Source organism: Carex rostrata, chromosome 8 (assembly GCF_964058835.1).
Source record: "Carex rostrata chromosome 8, lpCarRost1.2, whole genome shotgun sequence".
Lineage (NCBI taxonomy): Eukaryota > Viridiplantae > Streptophyta > Magnoliopsida > Poales > Cyperaceae > Carex > Carex rostrata.
The window spans coordinates 12,389,650-12,405,744 of NC_135925.1; positions in this window are offsets into that span (position 1 = coordinate 12,389,650).

A 16,095-nucleotide genomic window follows, 5' to 3' on the forward strand; every position below is an offset into this window, starting at 1 on the left:
AATTCAACTAAAATTAGTTCGTTCTGAAACAAATCAAACTCAAACTAGATATAATTCGTTCGAAATTGATTCACGAACTATTTAGGTTCAAATCTCAAATAATACAACTAATGGATTCAACTATCAATCTTTAATAATGCAGGAACCAAACTTGTAGCAGACCTCAAAATTATTAATATAGTGGTAACTTGTACTAGGAAAATGTTTCAGCAGCGTAACATATTAACAATGGAATAAGTTCAATTTGACTAGGTCTATACCGTGATTTTAATCAATCCAGTTGCGTAGAGGGTAAGGGAATCTTGAGTTGGTCCATAATCCATCAGTGTGAATTCGTGAAAGGAAACCATGTGAATATTGTTCCGCGAAAAGAAAATTAATACATAAACTATCGATATAACTAGGACTGCCAAAAAAATGTTCTTCATAATATATATTAAACTATATAATATATATCTACTATATATAAAATTATATATGTATCATATGCACACAAATATATAAATATCAGATATCCATATTTTTTTCTTAATCTTTTATATACAAATACGGATCCGATATTAAATTGATATGGTTCAAATATTTATTAAAAACAAATAAAAAAAATATTATTAAAAAATACTTAAGTTCATAATATTTATCAAATTATTAAACTATATAATATATAGAGTATGGCTAATATAACATCAGTGTCATTTCAGTCTATATAACACCAACTCCAAAACCTATCAAATTGAATTCAAATGGTGAATCCAAACCGATCTATTTCATTAGTTGTGCGTTTACATGTAAAATTTATAAGTTTTTGAGTTTATTTGGTATCAAGTCAAGCGGTCAAATGTTTGAGTTTTTAAGTTAATTTTAATACATTCATTTTTTAATTTTTTTTGCCGCTTGATTTGATACTAAAATAACTCAAAAATATAAAAAGTTTGCATGTAAACGCATCACTCATAAAGTAAATTGGTTTGAACGGTTTGGATTCACCATTTGAACTCGATTTGATAGATTTTGGAGTTGGTGTTATATAGACTAAAATGACACTGATGTTATATTAGTCATACTCTAATATATATCTATTATATAAAATGAGGAGGGTTCAAATGCCTCCATTTTTTGTGCCGCCATCATGCCTCCATTTTTTAGAACTTTAATAACTCAAAATTTAAACCTTAAAAGTCAAAATAAAACCGTTAGATGTGATCTATGTTATTTTCTCTATATGCTCATAAAAAATTATCACATTTCAATTTTGTTTTTATATGAATCAATAAGTTGAAAAATCAACGTCTATAAATTATCCACATTAGTACGTTTTTTACAAGCTCTTGATGACATCTAAAATAAAATTGAAATGTCATAATTTTTTATGAGCACATAGAGAAAATGATCTAGATCATATCCAATGGTTTTATTTTGACTTTTAAGTTTTAAATTTTGAGTTATTAAAGTTTAAAAAAATGGAGGCATGATGAAGGCACAAAAAATGAAGGCATTTGAACCCTCCTCATATAAAATTATATATGTATTCATATGCACACGAATATATAAATACCAGATATCCACGGCCATTTTTATTAATACCCAAAAAACAAAACTTAATTTTAAAAATAACCATCAGTTCTGGTTTTTTTCAAAAATAACCAAACCGCCAGAACTACGGGCGGTCTCCTATGGGACCAAACCGCCCCCCCCACGGGCGGTTTCCTATGGGACCAAACCGCCCCCCCCCCCCCCCCACGGGCGGTCCTCTATAGGTATTTAACCCGATTTTTTCTCTCTCCTGTCCACTCCAACCATTCTGTAAACCAAAATTTTACTGTGCTGCGATTTTATTGTTTGAGAGAGAGAGCTCTGGCGATTGTTGAGCGATTTTACTGTAGCAACAGGTTTTTTTTAAGTTTCTTGTTAATTTTTTGCTAATTATTAATTACTGTGTGTAACTATTGCATTTACTGTACAAATTTACTGTAACTGTTGCAATTTTTGTAATTACTGTAATTGTAGCAAATTTACTGTTACAATTTACTGTAACTGTTGCAACATAAATTACTGTAGCAATATGTAATTTTTTTATTTTTTATTTTCTAATTTGCCATTGATTACTGTACCTGTTATAATTACTATACAAAACTTTAATCCTTATGAAATAATTTTTTTAAATGTAGTTTGTTAAGGAAAATATGTTAGTTGCACTGTATGTGGGCGGCAGGCTACAGAGAGGTGAAGATGGCGTGCAGTACACGAAAGATGCCGCATTTGCCTTCGAGATTAATGAAAATACCACATTTCAGGAACTGAAGCAGCTAATATACGAAAAGACTGCTGTAAACCCCAACAGGTATGAAATAGAATTGGCTACACGGATTGACAACTCACCTGGGGTGGGGGGTAGACCTTACTTTGTGAAGTTTCCAATAACAGATGCGAATTTGCGGAGAGTTGTGTACACTCAATTTGCGGCTAGTGGGGTCCCGATAATGGAAATATATTTGAAGAGGGTTCCTCGGACTAGGGCTGGACCTTCAAGTGCGGCTGGGGCTGGGCCTTCAGGTTATGACAATTCGGGTTATGACAACCAGGGATACCACCACCACTCCCCTTATGACAACCAGAAGTACCACCACCACTCTCCTTATGACAACCAGGAGTACCACCACCACTCCCCTTATGACAACCAGGAGTACCACCACCACTCCCCTTATGACAACCAGGGTTACCACAACTCCCCAGAAAATACTGAAGTGTTACCACCACCACCCAGACAGACACCCATAATCCCTAGATTTATTCTACATTGGTGCTTGTATTCAAGCTGTGCCATACATCAGACCCGTTATAAGCATTGATGCATGCTTCATGTCTGGCCGTTATGAGGGGAGGCTACTGATAGCATGTGCATATGATGCTGAGAACCAGCTGTTGCCTTTGGCGTTTGCAATTGTTCATAAAGAGGATGGTGAGAATTGGGGATTCTTTATGGAGTTTTTAAGAAGACGGGTGATTTGGGAAGGGAAGTTTTTCTGTGTGATATCAGATCAGCACAAATGAATAAAATATGTTTTTGATCGTGAAGATTATGGTTGGTCAACCCGTACTGGCCAGTGTGTGCACAGGTTGTGTATGCAACACGTTGCGGAGAACCTTTCCAAGGCAACTGGGGGCGACAAGTGGGTTACTGATACATTTAGATGGAATTGCATAAAGAAAAAGTCGAGAAGGGTGGTAGAGATGACTAGCAGTTTTGCAAAGGTACATGTATTTCAATTGTTTACATATATTATTGTACTTTAAGAAAATAATTTTTTTTAGTACAATTGTTTACTTACATTATTCTATTTCCTTATTTTTTATGTAGTACATGCCAAAGGAAAATCTCTACTTAATGAAGGTGGGCAAAAATAATCCCCGAGATGTCAACGAAGATCCAGCATACGAGAAAATATATCAATCCCGTGATGGAGGTTGGCGTTGGGGAATTATGACCACCAATGGATCCCAGTCGCTGAATGCAGTATTCAAGCAGAGCTGGATGTTGCCTGTGGCTGCAGTTGTAGAGGACACATTCTACAAGTTAAATACCTGGTTTCAGGAACGGCGTGCTAAGGCCGCAGAATTAATAAGGATGAACCAGTAATTTTCAACAAGGGTGGAGGAGAAACTAAGACGACACAGGGACAAAGGTGCAACTATGACCGTGATCCCGATGGGTAATGATGGAACAGAATTCGAAGTGCAAAATCCAAATGAGTACGTTCCTACCAGCCGTAAACCAGATGGCACTATGGCGTTTGTCAAGAGGGCTTGCAAGTATGTGGTTAAATTCGGAGATGCCAGGGCGGTAACCTGTACATGCCAAGGACCCCAGCTAAGTCACATACCCTGCAGTCACGTGATGGCGGTATGCCGAGTGAGGAACTACTGTGAGGATCACTATGTTGCTGACATATACCGTACCGATTACCTTGCTTCCACTTGGGGTGGATCTTTCCATTCTTATCCCGATCAGCGTGAGTGGCCTGCATATGTCGGTGATAGAATACTCCCTTCAGAAGGATGGATAAGAAAGGGGAGGAGGAGACACAAGCGTATTATAATGACCATGGACGAGATGAGTGGCAGGCGACCGTCGGGAAATCAGGCTCGCCGTTCTGTTTCTGACAGGCGCAGGGCAGGTATGTAGCATTGTACGAAATTCATTTATGATCTTATTATATTACTAACTGAATTGTGTTCTTATGTTCAGATGCCATAAACGAGCACAACGAAAGAGAAAATGCCAGAGTTGTTGCTGAAGCAACTGGTAGAACACAAACCCCCCCCCCCTCCTCCGAGCCAATCATCTAGTTGCCAAGGCTCTACAAGTAATGTCGCACCTGCAGCTGGTACCAGTAGAACTAGTCGTTTGTTAGATCTATTGAGACGTGGTGGCAGGGGCAGATAAACCTGCTATTTTGCTAGTGTGAGCTTATTTCGATTTGTTATAATTATGTTGTAACTAATTAGTTATAATTTGCTAGTATATGGAATTGCTTTGTTTTAAAACTTGCTTAGTTATAATCTGATATGTTTTCATTCGATTTGTTATAATTAAGTTGTAACTAATATGTTTTAATTCGATTTGTATATGTATATATTTATATATACATATATACATATATTATAAAAAAATGAGTTTATAAAAAAAGTTATATTTACACTTGTGATATCTAACTGACAAATAAAGTCAAAGTTATAAAGAGTAACGACATCATTCATAAATTTATTAAATATCTTAATTTTTTGGCATACACTCTAAACAAGAAAACTTTTTTTTCACAACATTATTTAAATCAAAATACTCAGATGTCTCTCTTAAAAAAAAAAAAAAAAAAAGAAAAAAAAAGGAGACCGTCCGTGGGGGGGCGGTTTGGTCCCATAGGAAACCGCCCGTGGGGGGAGCGGTTTGGTCCCATAGGAGACCACCCGTAGTTCTGGCGGTTTGGTTATTTTTGAAAAAAATCAGAACTGATGGTTATTTTTAAAATTAAGTTTTGTTTTTTGGGTATTAATAAAAATGGCCGAGATGATACAACTATTTTTTTGAATACAAATCTACGAATATTCTTCACACAGTTTTTACCCCATACGAAATCTTTACCTTTGCAAAGCAAATGATAGAATCTAGACTTTACCTCATGATATTATCCAATGATACTTTTCCCAGTAAGTTTCTTGTACGCTAAACTTGGCGGCTGCAGATAAGACTGGAAAGGATTGGGGTATTTGTTCCTTCTCCAATTACTTTACCTCAAAAAAAATTACTTTACCTTTTTACCATCTACCTTAGTTTTTTTTTTTTTTTTTTTTTTTTTGCAAAGACATTAGTTTCTTTCACGTTTCAAGAAATGACAATTGGATGTATAATTGAATTTGTCAGAAAAGAATGTTGTATTTATCTTTCCGACTCCTCTGTGAATGTCCTTCAAAAGTTATGTTTAATTGAAAAATTAAGCGAGCGTTCTAAAATGAACGAATGCGCATCGTATGATATTTGAAAATCTTTAAGAATATTTCGAGTAAGATAAATAGCATAAGATTTTCCGTGCTACAGTCTCAAATATCTATCGTATAAATTTTAAACTTTGATCTAAGTAGTTCAATAAAGTAGTTATATAATGAGCTTGTAGAATATCAATTTTTACTATTTTTGAAAGAAAAAAATTATGACAAAAAATATGGCAAAAAATGGTGTGGCAGTTTTTTTTTTATTTTTAAGCAATTTTTTCTATTTTTCATAAATTATAAAAAATAGCAAAAAAAATTCAAAAATAATAAAAATTGATATTCTACAATTTCATTATATAATCAATTATTAAGCTACTTAGATCGAAGTTTAAAATTTATACGATAAATTTTTTAAACTGTGACATGAAATAATTTATACTATTCATAGCACTCAAGTCTTACTCGAATATTTAGGAGTTCAAGAGAAAGTGTTGTACATATGATCTGTTTAAAAAAAAAAAAAAATGAGGAATTAAACAGAAAGTTCTACACTTCAATTTTTATATATATTGAAGCCTGACTTCCTTATCCACAACGACTTGACCAACAGAGGCAGAGAGATTTGTTAGATAACCAAATTGGTGTTAACAAATATAAATTATCCTTATTGATTTAAAGAAGAATTTTGATATAATAAGTAGAGTTTAGATATGTATTGGACTTTTCTTTTGGCGGAAAGTGATACCAATTGTAGAAATTTATCATCTATAGGTCCTAGGTCGAGGTTGGTGCGGATAGAATAGAATGGTTGGAAACTCTGAAATTTTTAAAAATATCATATTCCAAAACAAAAAAATTAAATTACTACGGTTTTTGAAAATTTTAAATTTTGACACGGCTGCATCTAGGAGATGCGGACCATTAATAGAGGCTGCATCCCCTAGATGCGGTTACTTTTTTTTTCTTCTTCTTACAGCGCCTTCAATTCAAATAAAAAAACAGTCGAAAATTTTGACCAACTGAAACATTGACCGAAATATCTTACCAATTTAAAAACGTTAACAGATAAAGAAAAAAAAAAGTGGCTGTAACACCCCGGTATGCATTTTTAATTATTTTGTACTTATTTGTAATAAAAAAAATTACAAGGTTTAAATGTTAAAACATAAAACTTAAAAGAAAAATATAAAAGCCAACGTGGCACTAAGGCCACGTGGTCTCCATGCATTCATCTCCTTAACACCCTTTTAATTTGTTTTCATCTTCATATGACTCGGTTAAAAAATAAAAACAGAGAAAGAAACGAAAAGAAAAATAGAAAAAAAAAATAGAAATATTTTGATTGTATATTCGATTGGAATTCGGACTACGTCGCGTTGATTCTGAACAAGTGTTGTATCTCGAATTGGATTCCTGAATTGATCGTTATCAGGTAACCAGACTTCTCTATAATTAATACGTGGTTTCGATTTATATGGTAGATTTGGTATTGAATTGGATAATCGGATTATGATGGTATGTTTAACTGGAATATGGGATCTGGATACTGAAATTGTTTTTAATGGCCTAGAAATACTGGGAATTGCCTGTTTCAGGGATTCTAACTGGATTGGAACTGATTTTACTGAAAACCTAGACCCAACTAATATTACCGGTTAAATATGCATACATAATTTGATTTTTAATTGTGTGGATTAATCCAGTCCTATTGAAATGGTTGTTTATTGTTAATATGTTATTAAGCCAATTATAGAGAAGCTGTGTCGTTAAATAACTGGTTACTCGGCTTTGTAGCTGACTCCGTATTGTTTCTATTTTCTTTCTGTTGCGACGTAGGTTGACAGGACGGCGGATGGATGCGAAGGTGTCGTTCTGTCGCGTTGCATGTCCGGCCCAACTGCTGGGGCGTGACAGACCGCATTTAGGAAATGCGGCCGTGTCAAAATTTGAATTTTTCAGAAAACGTTGTTTCCTTTTTTCTTTTCTTTTTGGGTATGGTATATTTACAAATTTCGGTTGGAAACTTGATAAAATAACAAAAGAGATCATTTCATTGATTGCGTTCGCTTTCCTGAAAAAGTAAGGAAAATTATCCTAGTTCAATTCTCGTTCTTGCTGGGTCGACGAAATAAAAGACTCCAAGAAAAAAAAAAATCCTTACAGCAGAGATATAGCTCTGGCCTCTGGCTATTTTTTTTTTTTAATTTTTGATAAAATCATGTCATACAATATTTATGTTCAATATATATATATTACGTCTCTTTCCGACGAGACAAAATAAAATCCTCCAGGACCGAGCAGATTTTTTATTCCCACCGAACATCGTGTATAAAATCCAAATACTATTATATCTGGATTCATATCTTAAACATATTAGGTTTCGAATTTTTATTAGTATATATTTTCAAATTGGATCGGACACAGATTCAACCAATACGTTGTAATTTGTTTACGTGACGTGATTAAAATGATAGCGGACAATCACATACATGTAGTTCTGTCGTGATCATATGTGACGTGACATAAATTAGTCACGTCAAACTTTTTTTTATCTTTTAATTTAAATGGTTGAAAATACAAAAAAATATATATATATAAAAAATATGAAAAATTCTAAACTAAGTAATAATGTTGTAATTTATTTTTTTAGAAAAGATCGTTGGACATCTGACATTACTTCAAAAAATTTAATTATAAATATTTATTAGACTAAAATAGAGAAAATAAAAACCAGTACTACATGAGTACTAGTATTACTTTAGCTACACTAAAAGAGAAACCTAGATATTCTATACGTACCAAAAAAATTAATACTAAGTTTCATACCGTGACGTGATGTGTAATTTTCACTCGAATGCAGTCACGTCACGCAACACGCGAGTCACGTCACATAATCGACACACGTGACATGACATGACTGATCACACTGTAACTAATTTACTTCTTTAATTCAGATACTGCATTTAATAATAAAAAAAAATTAATATAACATAACGTGATGACAAATTTTAAATAACAATTCTTAATCAAGTTATAATCTATCTAAACATTAAAACATTTTTCACTCATGCAACTTATGTAAGAAAAAACAAATCATTATTTTAGAATTGGAGAAGGAAGAGACAATAAATATGAAATTTTGACAAATTTTTATCTTCGAACGGTTGGATTTAAACATTTAGGAGCATTAATTAGGTGTCATAAATATTTTTGCCCTACATAATATGAAATATATTAAACAATGCTTTCAGGTGTTATATAAATGTACTTGTGCTAAATTAAGCAAATATCCCAAATATTACGCATGCAACTTTACTAAAATGTATTTTCAAGTGCATCCGTTTGTTTCTGTTCAGATTTTGTACCAAAACTAACAAACAATTTCAAGCTTATGTCCAAATGTCCAATGCATGTACATTAAAAATATTACATGTCTAATTTTACTATATTTTATTTATTGTGTATCTGTGTATGCTTATTTAATAGTTTATCGGAGCTCCAGAAGAAGGTAAGAGGTAGGTTGATGATTAAGTAAAAATAAATAAATGTTGACCAGTCAAAATATTGACTAGTCAAATCAAATGTTAACCGGTAAATATTTGCAGTTTTTGAGTGGTATATATGAAATTCTCCCTATTTAAAGGGCACTATCATGTAAGAGTGGCAACGAGCTGGCTTGGTCCGAGTTAGGTTCTACCTCAGCTTGTTAATTATATACTGAGCTACAATCGAGAGAGCTAGATTTAGGGCATCCGAGCTAAAACTTCAGCTTGAAATTGTGACGAGTCAGTCCGAACAGGCTCACTAAGTCTATCTGGATCATGTTTTAAGAAGAAAGTGAATTATATAAACTTTTTTGATCGAGCTGAACCGAGTTAGATGGTATAAAATGCACACAAATTTATACAAATTCACAAATTAATGCCTAGCCGAGCTAGCTTGCGAGTTGGCGAGCAAGCTAGGCTCCAGTTTGAACTCGTTAATTCTAGACCGGACTAGCTAGTGTCGAGCTGACTCGTTAACAGCTCGGTCTAGTAACAAGCGAGTTATTAGCGAGCGAGTCAGGTATAAGTCACGATCGAGCCACGAGCTACGAGTTTTTATCTGTTCGTGATCAAGTTGCGTTATTGCACGGACTTTGTTAAAAAAAAGAAAGAGAACAAAAAAAAGCGGAAATGCACAAAGAGAATAAAATGAACGAAAGACACAGATCAAAAGATGTAGGCGGAATAGATTTCTGGAGAAGTTATTTTTATTTCAACAAATAATAAAATGTTTGACTCCAAATTTTTAGATGAGCGTTGACAATTAGTTTAAAATTTTGAACTGAAAAAAGACAAAAAGAAAGGAGCTGACATGTCTTTTTAATAAAACCGAAAGTCAATTAATGCATTGTTTTTGTTATAAGAAATCGATACATTTGAAAATGAAATATTTTGTATTAGAAAAAATAAAACAGTGTACCGGACTTTTTCAAGAATGTTGTTTTAGCAAGCCAGCAAGGAAACAAAAGCTTGAGAAATTTAATAGATGGAAGCAGAGAAGTGTTTCTATATTACAACTATAAATGGATGAAAGTGTTTCTATTTTACAACTGAATTTTAATTATACAAATATATTAAAAATAAAATATGTTTTTCTCTCTAACACTGTCAACTAAATTTGTTTTTCACCCATTGCCTATATGTTCTAGAATCCATATCCTCTGAGGTAATAAAAATATTTATGTTTGAATCGCAGTCATCCGATCATAGTCCAAACCAATATGGTCTGAAATAGAATGCACGTGATCATTTTAATAGTTGTGCGGATTTTGATTGAACGGTTCAGATCCAAACATAAAATATTATGTTATCTTAGGTGATACAAATTCAATGTTCTGTGTCTGATGATTCCTCCGTAATATTTTTTTGTCCTGAGTCCCCAACTCCTTTTTTTTGACAAAATTAGGAGGTCATATTTTCCATTCTTACTCTTTTCAAAATTTTATATATTCATAATTAATGTTCAAAATATAATTACTGCATAAATTTTTATATAATGATATTCATGAATGAATTAGTATATAAATGCTTGACCGTGTAATTTTAAACACCATTTTATTGAAATATAAATGCTTGATTATCCATGTGGTAATATTTTGTTTTGTATAGGCAAGGTTTTACGTAGGTTGTTTTTTTTATAAAAGTGGTCTAGACCACCTCTTTCATTAGAAACTAGAATGTCTTACAAAAAGTGACTAAAAGTCACTATCTAAAATATGAACAAAGTTAGAAATAAAAGATCCCTCAAATTGTGAAGCAATAAGAGAAATATCTAAAGTACTAAACTGAGAAAATAAGCTAAAGTTTGTTTGGGATTAAGAACAGTCAAGCCAAAATTATTACAAACTAAATGACATAATATTAAGGTGCTACCGAAGAACTGGCATGAGAAGAGCTAGGGTCATTAGGGTTTGTTGAGTGAAAGTATGCTACATTTATTGCATCATATTCCGCTCGATCTCGGAGGTATTCAAACAGGTCTGAACCCTCTAATCCAAGAAAGAGTTCTTCCTTTGAATTCCAACTTGGCTCTTCCTCTATCGTATCGGTCTCCAAGAGGATTATAATGCCGTACTGAGACAAGAATGAAGTATCCATAGGTAGAACTAGGGTTAATTTAAAGAATGAATCATCGGAATTAATTTTGCACCAAAAAGTAGTTAGAGATATGATTTGTGAACCTAAGGAATAGGTATGGCTGTATGATTAAAACATACTTTATTCCTAACTAATCAAACAATCCAAATAGTTGCAGCTCTTATAAGTTCTATTAAGAATCTGTCTTTTAGTGGTATCCATGCATCTAATAACCATAAATCAGTTAAGTGTTCACAATTGAAGATAAAATTATTATGTAGTGCAATCCAAGACTATAATGATGATATAACATGGCATGTTACAAAAAGATGGTCTAATGTTTCTAAATCATTACAAAAAGGACAGAATTGGTCACCATTCCATCCCCTCTTGGCTAAGTTATTCTTAGTCAAAAAAATTTATAATTTCTCTCCCTAACAAGTCAGATAAATTTTTTTTTATCTTAAGTGGTATTTTAGTTTTCCAAAGAGTTGTGCAGTAAGATTCTTGATGGTCCCATATTCTAACCATTTGTATAAATAATTTACAGTGAATTGTTTTGAGGGGTGCCATCTCCATATTATTTTATCAGAATTTGTAGGTTTTACGTAGGATAAAAGATATAAATTTTTAACAGTGAAGGTCGGAAGTATAAATATTAAGAATTGATAGCGTAGGTATAAATGTAAAAAAATTAAACACATGTTTCCACAAGAATAAACAATCATAATCTATGTTATTCTAATATTTTATATATGATTTTGTACTCGTATCTGATACGTATTAAATATATATTTGATACTTATATCTGTATTGTCGTATCACTTTAAAAATTATCGTATCATCGTATCCAATAAAATAACTTTAAATATGTGACAGTTGAAGTATTAATACGAGTGAAATAACTTAAAACACGTAAAAAATTGAAATTCAAACTCCAAACTATTCAGTTATTAACATTTAGTTTTGTAATGCACAAGTACTTATGTAGAATTTCTACATAAACATATAGATTAATAGTAATATAATAAATACTTAATAGTATTGATATAAATATTTAATGGTTTAGAATTTAATACTTGTACATAACTAATTACTGACAAGATGTTTGGTTCGAACACAGATTAAGTGCGCAAATTTGCACGTGAAATGTGAATACCAGCACTATTGCATGTTCAAAATGTGGTGGAACACTTTTTGTTAATTATTAGACAATTTTTTTTTCTAAAATGGTTTGAAAATGAATTTAAAGAATTGAAGTTGGGTAGCGACTTTTTGTAACAATTTTTATTTATTGAATAAAAAGTTGTTGTCTATTAAAGATAAAAAAGGAAAAGGAATGGATATAAAGTGAAAGATCAGGTCAGGAGGTCCACGAATCCGAGGTATATTACTGGTAAAGTAATAAAAATAAAAGTTTAATAACACCCCACTATTAATAAACTTTTCATGTACTATTTATCAATTTATTATGGCAGCGTCAACATTCGATGAGAAACCCGAAACAATACCGTGGCCTGTTAATGTCCCTCTGGACCCCACCAAAATCGACCAATGGATAAGATCGAATTATCTCGGAAATCTCTCATGAACTCGTTCTACTCTTGGAAGGTCTCATGCCGTCATGCGCATGCGTTCCACCTTCCACGCAAAGTGGTCGTCATATGTTGGAATTTATTGTGCGCTACCGACGCAATAAATCTACAGTTTTGTAGACCAGGTCTATCGAAAGTTCCTCATGGAAAGCGGGCCCCGCAGTTCCCAACCGCTTTCAACGCGCCGACCGATGTGGCGGAATACGCGGCGACCCGGGTTTGAACGTTTGAGTATTTAATTTACGTTCTTATACTCACGGCATTGTACTTTTCAATGACGTGGAATGTAATCAATGGTTAACATCGCCATAATTCTGAATGATTCATGGAAAAATCAGCGTTTATGTAAAAGAGAGTAAAATAGTCGTGTGGATGAAGAAATAGCTTTAATTTATCCGACTGGCGCTTATTTTTCGCTGCCTTTGCGGACTGGATAGGAACCGTTGGATGCAGATGAATATGGGTCGCCCGTATGACGTGTTTGGAGTTAAGTGGTTTGTGGTGGGGCCAGAGCAGAGGTGATGGTCTGATCGATTGTTGCGTAGCTGTCGTGGTCGTACGGAGTCGGATGCATTTATTAGCATGCGGATCCGCGTTTATCCTCGTTGGGCTTAGGTGCTGTAGAATGCCCCTATTAGTTAAGGTAACTACAAATATGCCATTGTAAAGTGTGAACCGAAGCGCTGCATTGTGATTTGTGGCTAAGAATAAGATATTTCTTTATTCCAAAATCAAAGGGACAATGAGATCGTTTTAAAAATGGTAAACGACAGTTTCAAATAACCAACCAAGGAGAAGAAAAAGAATACTTAAGACTCCAAACTTATCGGATTGAGCTCACCAAGTAGAATTAGTATGATAAGAAACCTTTGCAGTCTAAGCTTATTATCTATCAATTTGAGCATGTCAAATTAAAGGCTCATCTTTTCTGTTCTGAGTACGGTTCTATTTTTGTTTTTTGTTTTTAATTTTGTACATAAAAATTCAGTTGTAATATTTTATGTAGTGGTATAAATTGATATATGTATTCTTATGTACTGTTTCTATACTGGTATGAACTTATATATGCAATTAATTTTTCATGAGTAATGAAAATGTCTACGGTTTGTTAATAAAAAAAAGTAGAATTAGAGTAGAACTAGAGTGTTCAAATCTAATCGTACTTAGAGTAGAATTAGAGTGTACTTAAGCTCAACATGTCTCTTAATAAGGTTAACTTCAAGATCTATCATATTGATTTAAATAACGAATTTAACTGTTAAAATCGATCTACTTCACGAGTGATGCTTTCATGTATCAAACTTGTAAATTAATTTAAAAAAATGATGACACGTTAAAATTAACCTATAAATCATTTTTTTTTACCGCTTGACTTTATACTAGTTAATTTGAAAAATAAAAATTTGACATGTAAACATATCACTCGTGAAAGAGATCGATTTTAAAGGTTTAGATTCGTCGTTTGAAGTCAGTTTGATAGGTTTTAGAGTTAAACTCATGAAAAACTTCGTGAAAGTAAGAACACTGAGTGGAGGGAAGAAGAGATTATGGAGGTCAATTGATTCTATTTTTTTTTGTTTGCTTGTGTATTATTTTATTTATAATTTAGAGTAAAATAACATAATATTGTAAAATTGACTCTCATTTTCCGTAGAAACTTTTTTGTATAATTGACTTCTCATCGTATGAAAATTTGTTTTTATTTATAATTTAGCTTTTGTTTTTGTTTACTTAGTGGTCTGTTGTTGTTTTGTGTAGTTTTTATTACTTTCTTGGTTGTTTTTTGTATGTTTTATTATAATAAAAAAACTATATATTATAAATATTATGATAAAAAAAACTATGTTACTCTGATACTCTACATTGGTCTTCATATTCTTATTGGGTGCTTATCGGATACCGATACGCGTACAATATGTATCTAATACGCCAGTCGGCATATCCTTAACCACCTAATATGGTTGTTGGTACGCGATTAAACGCGCCGATATGGCTCCTCTCCTCTCGGATACGGAACCAATACGCCAACAGACGCTTTTGATTCCTCCTGTGGGTTGTGTGGACCAAACTATTCTCTCCATTTCACTTTTGTGTGCACCGTGAACCGCACATAAATTGGTAGTTGAGCAACAATCAGAGCTATCAACAAGAATAGAACCAGAAAACTATGGGCAATGCAACATACACCTTTGCCAATTCATTCAACTTTATTGTTAGAATATTATATTTTAAGTATTAACATATATAATATACTTTATTCATAATTTGTGATATATAATTTATATACTACAAGTGTTGAATTAATAATATAATTCAAATAATAAAAACTATATATACAATAGATGTATCATATTCAGAATTTTTGAAAATTACTGAAGTATCGTAGTATCCGTATCGACACAACATAGTGAAAAAAAAAATAAGAATGAGAAATCAGCAGAGCCATCATCCAAGAGAAAATTTGAAAGGCAAGAATGAGAAAGACCAAAAGTCAAAGTGTGGTTCGAGAAGGAAAATTGTAGCTTTCGGTAAAGAGGTCAAGAAATGTAGGCTGAAAAATCCTTATTCCTTAGCCACCGGCCTCGCCCCACAACCACACCTGACCCTGTGTGGTTCACTGTGGCGGTCGGGTGATTTGTAGCCCCCACAAAAAGATTGGTTTCGCTCAAATCTATCCCCACAAAAGATTGGGTCCTCGTATAATCCAGATCTCCTAATACGACGGCTGTTATATTAATTAAAACAAGTGCATTCTAATTATAATATTCATCGTGGGGTTGGAGATCATGGATATATATGAAGCTAACTGATATTTCAACGAGAACACTAATTTATTAATCATATTGAAACAAGTACATATATACCTTCTAATGAAAATTACAATGTTTATTGTAGGAATATAAAGCTAATTGATAATTTTAACAAGAACACTCACGTACTAAATTGCAACAGATTTCAAGGAAATATTACATACATATAGAATTACTTTTTTAAGTACGTATTATGATGACTTAGTGGATTAAAATGATTTGAGATTTAATGACTCATGCTCTGTTAAAAAAAAAATTATTAGGACAACCAACACGCCTGTTGTAGACCGTTGTGAATTAATCAATTCAGACTGTAAATTATCTAAAAATGACAAAATTTTCTACAGAAGTAGGTAACATTCACATATACCTACATCTAATTTTATAAAATTCACATGTAAACAATTACTTACCTCTTATTCAATGTCGCTCCTCCGCTAATTGCATGACATATAATTTAAAGCACCGCATATGCCACACAAAATAATTAAATAATTTACAATTTTGTAGTTGTTATATGTCATAAGATTTTGTTATAAAATAGGACTAGATGAAATGCAATTAGGTCGGAGTGGATTAACA